This window comes from Pteronotus mesoamericanus, unplaced genomic scaffold (assembly GCF_021234165.1).
Source record: "Pteronotus mesoamericanus isolate MK-2021 breed Mesoamerican mustached bat unplaced genomic scaffold, CSHL_Meso_final scaffold_174, whole genome shotgun sequence".
Taxonomy (NCBI): Eukaryota; Metazoa; Chordata; class Mammalia; order Chiroptera; family Mormoopidae; genus Pteronotus; species Pteronotus mesoamericanus.
In genome coordinates this window covers 42,023,997-42,029,996 of record NW_026555309.1, presented here as the reverse complement: position 1 = coordinate 42,029,996, position 6,000 = coordinate 42,023,997, and the positions used below count along the sequence as shown (strand labels likewise).

The 6,000-nt window shown below is 60.7% G+C and overlaps 1 protein-coding gene across 2 annotated transcripts in view; it reads left to right on the top strand.

Moving 5' to 3' along the window:
• The first annotated feature begins 1,864 nt into the window (after positions 1-1,864).
• Positions 1,865-6,000, top strand: part of ST3GAL1 (ST3 beta-galactoside alpha-2,3-sialyltransferase 1) — a 64,479-nt gene continuing 60,343 nt past the window's right edge. For both annotated transcript variants that reach the window (XM_054590520.1, XM_054590519.1), the window contains exon 1: positions 1,865-2,212. The gene's annotated coding sequence lies outside the window, so the exon portion shown is untranslated. The remainder of the gene's footprint in view (positions 2,213-6,000) is intronic.

Genomic DNA, 6,000 nt, shown 5'->3' with positions numbered 1-6,000 from the left:
CCTGGGTAGGAGCAGTTGGAAGAGACGGCCTGGGCGAGAACAGTGGCTGATGCTCCGGACACCCCCTGCTCCCCTCCTCCCTGCCACGAAACCGTTTTGGAGAAGGCCCAGTGCGTGGAACAGCCTGCCTGACCTGTCAGGGAGAGCAAAGTCCACGGGATGCTTCTACGGAGACCAAAGGGCCCCCACCCTCACCTTGAATCAAAATAAAAACCATCAGGGTCATGAAACAGCCCAAACTTTTCTCTCAGACTCACAGAGGGCAGCAGACTTGGCCCGCTCCCAAGCCCCCTAGGTACTTGGCAGTAGGAGTCCTTGAAGAATTTTTACAGATTCACATGCTTTTTGTTTTATTGTTTGGCCTCCCCACCCCCCCACCCCCGGGCCACGTTAGTCCTCCCCACCCCCTCTAAAACCCGTCTCTCTTCCCCCTCTCCCTTCTGGGAGGACGCTCCTTTTTTCCCCCCAGGCCCCTAAGTGTTCCCAAGCACGCCCCGCCCCATGGCCAGGGCGGGCCGTCTCTACCGTGCCGGCAGGGACCTGGCACTGAGAAGTCCGTCACAAACACAGCTCACTTTCATTGAGCGCTTACTATATCCTAGGTACAGCTTTAAGGGTCTGATGTGTATGGATTCCCGTAATCATCACAACAGCCTTATGGAAGGGCCATTTCCACATACGCGGGAAAACTCAAGCACACAGCTGAGTGCGTGGAGGGGCTCTGCAACCAGCCTGACACCCCGCGACCGGTGAGTGGCAGCGCAGTATTTGCACCCAGGAGTCTGATCCACAGCCCCGGCCTGAAGCTGTGGGCTACAGCGTCTCCGCGGTGAACGAGGCCTAGAGAGCTCTGTCCCTGTGTCCACTGCAAAAGCCGGACTCTTTCCCCGGGCCGGAGAAGCTGCAAGCATTACTGACCCTCAGGCCAAGTGGCGCCTCTTTCCTCTTAGCATTTCTCAGAAAAGTTGCGAAAGGCATGAAGTCCAGTACAGAGGACAAGACCTGTACCACCAGATTTTTTTTTAGTGCCTGTTAAATCTTGTGTCCAGCATTTAGCCTCTCAGACTGGCATTTTGCCATTGGGCAAGATGTCTCCCATTTCCCTACTTCCCTGTAAAGGAGGGAGGGCGAAAAAATCCTCAAAACTGCACCCAAGAGGGTCTGGTCCTAGAAGCCCCAGCCCCAGGCCACCTTGGGGCCAGCCCCTGCCTGGGGTCCCCTTGCTCTCCACCACGCTGCAGCTTCCGAATCCCGGAGGATGTAAAAAAGGCAGGCAGGCGAGCCTGGGTGCGGACCGGCAGCGGTGGCCACTCAGTGGCCCTCAACTGGGGTGGACCCAAGTGGACCTCATCAGCCCCCCAGCAGCGCCGCGATCCTCCCCTACTCCCCCTTAAATCCCACCTCAAGTCCCGCGTCCCAGAGCGAGTGGTGGCCCTGCACAGTCGCCAGCAGGGGGATCGGCCCTTTCTAGCTACCTTGCACCCGACTGGGGCTCCTCGGGGCATCTCCACGTCCTCTTGGTGGTGGGCGCCCGTCGCCTCCTCCCTGGGGCTGACCCCACCAGGCCCTGCGCCACCTGGACGCCCTTCCCTAGCCTTGCAGGTTTGCGGGCGGCGGCCTCGGCGCGAGGTGGAGCGGAGCTGTCCCCACAGCGCCCCTCTCGGGGCGGCGACTAGGTCCCCGGGCCGACTCCGGCGTCTCCCCGGCCGGGCCTCGGCCGAGCCGGCTTCGGTCCACGTGGCCCTGGAGCTCTATATTCGGCTCGCAGGGAGCCCCGAGCCCGGGGCAAGCCGAGCGGAGCGCGGGTGGGAGAGGGCCGCGGGGGAGGGGCAGCGCGGGGCCGAGGGGCGGGCGCTGGGCGGAGGAAGGGGAGGGCCGCGCGGCCCAGGCGCCCGCCCCGCTGTGGCGCCCCGGCTTCGGGTCTCGGCCGCCCGGCCTGCCCCTCCCGTTACACCCGGGGGAAGGTGTTCCCGAGACCGCTCCCAGCCTCTCCCCGCCTCCTCGGCTCCAGCCCCCGCCGGCGGAGCTCCACTATGCCAGACAGTTTCGACACTTTGCAAAGACAAAGACCAGAGGGAGGAGGAAGAGGAGGAAGAGGAGGAGAGAGAGAAGGAAGGGGAGATGTGAGCTGGGAAGGGGGCGAGTGTTTGGGACACTCTCCGAAGCCCCTCTTCCCCAAATCCCCGGAAATTCCAGCGTGTCCCCCGCCGCGGTGAGTGAGCGCGCGGAGCCGACCGCTGCCGGGGTGCGCAGGGACTGCGTCCGCGGAGTTGGGGCTCGAGCAGTTTCGTGTGTGTTCTCCGAGTGGAGGGGTGATTGCTCCGACCGGGAACAGAGTGGTGGGGAGGGGCCTAGGAGGGTGTGACAGTGGAAGTGGGATCGAAGACCCCGGGCGCCGGGAGAGAGATACACGTAGGGCGACCCTTCCCTCGCCCCGGCATCACCGGGATCTTTGGGAGGAGGCTGGGGCTCAGGAGGCTTCAGTTTTCACTGCGAGAGATGCCGGGAATCTCAGCGGGAGCCTACGCCAGGTCCCGGGCAGCGGTTTCTGGGGTGTCCCCAGTGACACTGCACTCGGAGCTGGGCTGGAATATCCCGGATCGGGAACGCGAGTGGGAGGACACACCAGCAGCAGTGGAGCTCGGGCGGTGATCCAGTCCAGCGGTCGCGGGACAGTATCCGGGTCCGGCTACCAAATCCGCTGCGAGCAGGCGCAGATCCGGGAGGTGGCCATCGCCCCCGGGGACTCCAACGGCCCACGTTTCACGAGATACGGTGGAGAACTTGGCGCCAGGGAAGGGGCATCTGGACGTGGCGTGGTGGGCAGTGAGGGACTGGGGTGGGCGAAGCGGAGAGTGGCGGGGGTGGCGATGGTGGCAACTCAAAACTCTGAGTCCTCCCTAACCCCGTTAGGCGCCGCAGCTGCGGCGAAATAATTTGACAAAAGTTACCAACTTGTTTGCGTCTCCCTGACGCGTGACCTGCTCCGGGCAGGGGCCGCTCCTTCGCAGAACGCAAGGGGGCGGGAAACTGTGACCCCGGGACAGAGCGTCCCCGGAAGGGGCGAGAGCCACATTCAGAACTGGGACGGTGGCGCAACTTTCACCTCTTTTTACTAAGCGTGAGTGTGTTTGAGCATGACCTTGAGGGAGGAAGCGGCGCGGAACTTGAGGTGGGGGAAGTGGCTGCTCCGCGGCTTGGCACAGATAAGCCGGGGCGCGCCTTCATCTAAGAGCGTGGCCTGGTCTCCGTGAAGGGTGTAAGGATCCTTTCGACTCTGTTTCTTGTCTGGAGCCCTGAGTCTCTCCTCCCTCCCACCCAAGGGCCCCGGCTGGCACCGACCACGCGCCAGGCTTGGTGCGGGCGCTCCACGAGTACACACGTGCGCGCCCAGAAGTGTGAGAGTGGATGGGGGCTGGGCGAGTCCCTGCGTCTCGCGGGCTTTCCGTGTCCCGCAGAGGGAGACAGCCTTGACCCTGAGGGCAGTGACCTCCTCACCGGGCCGCCGCATCAGGCATCCTCCTGGCTTACGTGTGGCCACCTCCGAGGACCCCTCGCTTCTTTTGGCTCATCCTCGTTGTGGGTTCCCACGCTCAGCGGATTTGTGCCGAGATGGTTCCCCCAGGGAGACAGCGAGTGCCGACCCGTGCTCTGCGGCTGTGTGCGTGTGTGCCCGTGGCGGGGAGGCCGGTTCTCTCCAGCGGGGAAAATGAGATAAGCGGGGATAGTGGTTGTCCAGTCGTCACTGCTGCGCCTGGCACGTAGTAGGTACAAATGCTGTTCGCAAAGACCTCTAAGATGGAAGACGCTGGCAGGGGCTTGTCCATCCCCTTCTCTCCTTCTCTGCCCCATTTCAACTGTTGAATACACATTAATTTACCTAGCCAAGCACTTTCAGCTTCTGGACCTGCCTTGAGCACCTACTACATGCTGGGCTCAAAGCCGGTCCATTCCTAGAAGCTGTTGGCAGAGCCTCCTGGTTTTCTTTTCCCGGAGCTGCGGGAGAGCGCCCTGGAGGTTCGGAAAAGACACGGTGCACTGCCCCCTGCCGGCTGCTGTGGAAATTGGCTCTTGGCTGAGCGGTGGGGAAGGGGCGCCAGCGGCAGGGAGCCTGGGGTCATTTCATTCTTGGCACCTCCTTTCACTTCCCTTTCCTGTCCCCAAACGCCGGGGCACCATGGCTATTTTTGAAATCCGCGGTTGGCTGAAAATAAGGGCCCGAGTTCACCATTCCACGTCCCCCGCCTCTGTCCAGATCTGGGAGTAAAGTGTGGGCGGGGCTCATCCAGTCTCTCCTTCTCTGCCTCTCCGGGGTCGCCCTCTCTCTGTCCCATCTCTTCCTCTGACTTTGGGCATGAGACTTAATGTTTTAGCGTCTCAGATTCTCAGTTTCCATATCTGTGAAATGGGATCATTACTACTACCTACGTTGTGTAGAAAAAATGTTACATAGAATTGTGTGAATGTGTGTGTACATATATGTGTAAGGGGGAAAGGAATTGCAGCACAGAGTTTTTGATTGGGTAAATAAATGACAGAAGGAGTAGGGGGTCCTCTTCCCCAGCCTTTGAACAATCTCAGGGGCCTGGAAATGGCTGTGCTTGCATTTTGCTAGACCTGCATTTGGTGTTCAGGCTTTACCCCTGGGGCAAGGCCAGGGCCTGGGCAGAGCAGCACCTTCCCCAGAGCTCACTGGCTGGCCGGCCTCAGGACCTGCCTTGAGCGTGGGGCTAAGAGGACAGGGAGGGCTCCCAGCGATGGCAGAGGATTTCTTTAGTGGGCGTAGATTCTGTTCCTAGAAGCTCTTCACCAGCCTCTTCCTAAGCTGCCTCCTCACCGACCTCAGGGCTGTGTTCCCTCTTGGAGAAACAGGCTGGGCATTCCCCTGGCTGGACTGCTGAGCGCCCCTCCAGATGTTGGGGACCTCCATGGAGTCGGATGGTGGAAACCTTTGGTCTCCTAGGGATGGGGCGGCAGCAGTGAGGGGCCATGGAGCCTCAGGGTGTATGTGGGGCTTTGTGCCAGGTAGGTCTCAGTCTCCCGCCTCTACCAAGCAGTCCCCCCCTGCCCCCACCCGCAGACCAAGATATCACTTGGAAGCAAGCGATCGGCAGCCGCCCTGGAAGGGGCCTCTCTGAGTCTCCTGGTCAGTTAACCTTGCTTGAGTCCTTTGCAGGGTAGCAGCTGCTGACTCAAAGGAGTTATATTTGGACAGGATTTTGCCTTATGAGATCAAAACCTTAACCCTCGCCCCAGGCCCCTCGCACACTATAAAAAGCAACCAAGGAATTAGAAAATGAAATCCACTGGTCATCTTGACCTTACGCTGCTTCCCAGCAAGTCATATGTGCATACATGCACACGCACAGGACAGGCCAGGAAGAGCTGGCCGGCGCACAGAGAATCCTAGAAGAAGACTTACGTATACTTTGTTCAGTTGGGGAACCCATGCGGGACCCCCTTGTGAATCCAAGGATCAGCGGCTCCTGCTCTGATCTGCGCGCAGGAGCCCAACGCCGGGCCCCAGGGAGCGCCTCGGTTCCCTTCCCAGGGCCAGTTCTTTGAAACTTGCCTCTGGGTCTGTTTCACTCTCTGCAAAGTGAGAGGCTTAGAGTTCTGCATACGGCACTTGGCGTCATGAACGCCTTTCTCGGGGCAGACAGCCCCCACCTCACTTGCTTTTGCCTCCAGCTCCATCTTCAGCCCCCCAGGCGCCCCCTGGCCTGGCAGCCAGCCCTGCGCCACCCTGTGCCCTCGCGCCCTGCACGCGCCCTGCATGCGCGGAGCCTCTGAGCTGCGTCAGTCTCCAGCAGTTCCCAGCCCAGGGCCCTGAAACCTGACAGCTGCCGTGTCATCTGTGGAGATTCCCGAATGACACCTGTGGCAAGGAGGAAACATGGTGACCTCACCAGGACCTATTTTGTCCCCACTCTAAGAGCTGAACATGTTCTTCGGAATCATTTTGTTCTGCTCTTTCATTTTAATGCGGGAACGCTGAGG